This window comes from Cucurbita pepo, chromosome LG10 (assembly GCF_002806865.2).
Source record: "Cucurbita pepo subsp. pepo cultivar mu-cu-16 chromosome LG10, ASM280686v2, whole genome shotgun sequence".
In the NCBI taxonomy this organism is placed as follows: domain Eukaryota; kingdom Viridiplantae; phylum Streptophyta; class Magnoliopsida; order Cucurbitales; family Cucurbitaceae; genus Cucurbita; species Cucurbita pepo.
In genome coordinates, this window is record NC_036647.1 from 6773517 (window position 1) to 6776150 (window position 2634).

The following is a 2634-nucleotide window of genomic DNA, read 5'->3' on the forward strand; positions in this document are numbered from 1 at the left end:
ACGAAAATGTATCAGAACCTGAAGATGAGTTATTGATGACCAAGCATGGAAAAGGACGTTGCAAATTTTGTGGGACGTCATCTAACATGGCAGGTGAGAGCCCTGAGACAATGCCCTACAAGGTTGCTACAACTCTTAAACATAACCCATTGGAAGTGAGAGGAAGTGAGCATGAATTTCATATCAGGTTTACCTAAGACTCGACGAGGTTTTGATGTGATCTGAGTCATTGTTGATGGACTCACCAAAACAACTCACTTCATCCCGAGTAAATGTACATTTTGAGTAGATCGATGGGCTCNTAGATAAAAAGAAAAATGGTGGAAAATTAGGAAAAATGGTCAAAGTCAACCCAGAAGGGTATTTTGGATATTCTGCCATCTTCCTCCGAAGGTTAGTAAAAGAGGAATAAAAGAAAAGAAATAAAAATGGAAAGGTGGGAGAGGAAAAGAAAAAGAAAAGAAAATAGGGAGAGAAAGAAGGTTCTAGCGAGAAGGAGAAGTAGCCGCCACTTCCGATCCGGCCACGAGGAGTCTAATTCAGGTCAAGATTTCTTCACAAATACTTCACAGAATCAATAGGAAGCATTCTAGACCCTTGAATCCTTCAAAACCGTCAAGAAACGGAGAAAATCCGTAGGTAAGTTCTTGAACCTTTGTTTTCGGATTTTCCTTAAATCTGTGAGAAATATTGATAGTTAGATTCTGAAATTTGTGTATGTTAATCTAGAGAGCATGTGCTCATAATCCCTGAAGGAAATCTTGAGATTCAGATCGGAAATAAGAGTTCCGGCTTTCACCCAAGAATGTATGTATTGATGATCTTGCCAACTTTGGACTAAGTTTATTTTATCTGTGGTTAGAAATAAATTATAAGAAGATGAAAATGCGATCTACAAATCTGGTGAAGGAAACACGTTAATCCAAGTTGTGTAAAAAGAAATACGAAAATGCAGAGAAAATAGAAAATAATCAGTTTTTTGGAAAATAGCAGAGATGGGACACGTGTCAGGTACGGAATGGCGGGGAAAATTGACGAAAAATACTGCGTCAGGTAGGGTTTGAAGACCGGCGCCCGCTACTAGATCCGTGAACCCGCGCGGGACCCGAACCCGCATCTGCCACGCGTCAGCGTGGGAAAATTCGTAGGAACCCGCATGCATCGAGATTCGAACCACGCCCTGCCTCTCAGTGGACCAGTCAGCCCTCGCCACGTGGCGACACACCAGCGCGCGACTCCATCCCCTCAGCGCGTCCGTACGCGCGCGTGTCTGTGCGCGTGAGAAATCGCTTCGGCCAGTGAGACCTACTTTTATCCCGATTTGAATTCCGTTCGACTATTTTTCATCCTGGTTTTGATACTGATCCAAGTCTAACTTGATTTAGGACCTATCAGTAAACATTCAAGAGTTTTGGGCTCTTAATTAGTCGAAAAGTGAGCTTCGAAGGGCACGCTTCATTCGTGTAAGTAACCACACGGATTTAGGGAGTAAGACTTGTAGGGTGCGCTTAGTTTTGAATGCATGCTAGAGCAAATTATCCCTCGGTGGCTAGATCTAATGGTCCTCTGTACTTAGGGAATTAAAAATATATCTGTTGGACTTGCTGCCTTGATGAGATTTCGTACTTGATTTTGGTATGCTTGCTGGTCTATCTTACTACTGCTTTTATCTATTCATACTTTGTTGTCAGACGGAAGAGTTTGTGTATCTACGCTTCGGGTGTTGATGGATGTTACTGTTAGGATCGCACAACAACGCACACGCTCGATCTAGATGAACACAAAGAAAAGGATAGAGAAAATTGCAAGGAGAACTCTGGCTAAAAGAATTTTTTATTGATGACTTCAGGTATGAGTACAGAAATATCTTTTCAAAGCTTTACTGGACCGGATATATATATTGTTCAGTCTACTAAATATAGCTTTACCAATTTAACCATCTACTATATATATAGTTATTTACCATATATAGCTTTACCGGATATAGCTTTACCATATATGGCTTTACCAAATATAGCTTTACCAAATATAGCTTTACCGGATATAGTCGTTGACCAAGCTATAAATACAGGGAGCAGGCTCCATAACTCAACAGTTACCGCCCCGCTGAGCTTGTACGATTGTATGCATTGTTAATCCTACATAGACTCCTGTTGAATAATTTGTGTATGTGCGCTCCGGGTGTCGATGGATGTTACCGCCCCGTTGAGCTTGTATGATTGAATGCATTGTTAATCATACATAAACTCTAAGTTGTAGTGTTGTGCTACGCTTATGGTGAACTCTTGTAGGGATTGAGTTGGGTTTAGTTAGGGGACCCTCCTGATGTTACAGTCCATGGTGTCGTGAGCGACGCTTAGAGGGAGAGACCCTTTAACCCTCGATTGTTATGGACTTGGAAGTCTTGATTGAGTGAATCTGTAAGCTAGGACCCCTAACTCAATAGTTTTAACTACCCTTGAAATATAGAGAACCACACTAGGACCCCGATGTGTAGAGAGATGACCTCTTAACCGACAGTATCTGGTTTAGTGTTCGAGTATGCCCTGCTTCCCTTCCTACTCCAGTGTGGCACTGTTGAGCTAGGCGAGACGTCAGTTAGGGAGATGTTACCCTCCCCTTCCTACTCCGGTA

At 42.2% G+C, this 2634-nt stretch overlaps 1 long non-coding RNA gene across 2 annotated transcripts; it reads left to right on the forward strand.

Moving 5' to 3' along the window:
* The first annotated feature begins 476 nt into the window (after positions 1–476).
* On the forward strand, positions 477–1797 carry LOC111803367. Of its 2 annotated transcripts, XR_002816370.1 has the most exons (5): positions 477–639; positions 730–807; positions 994–1298; positions 1386–1463; positions 1692–1797. It is a non-coding gene; the product is annotated as an uncharacterized LOC111803367 (long non-coding RNA). The 2 variants fall into 2 exon arrangements; XR_002816371.1 differs by lacking the exon at positions 730–807.
* The last annotated feature ends 837 nt before the right edge of the window (positions 1798–2634 follow it).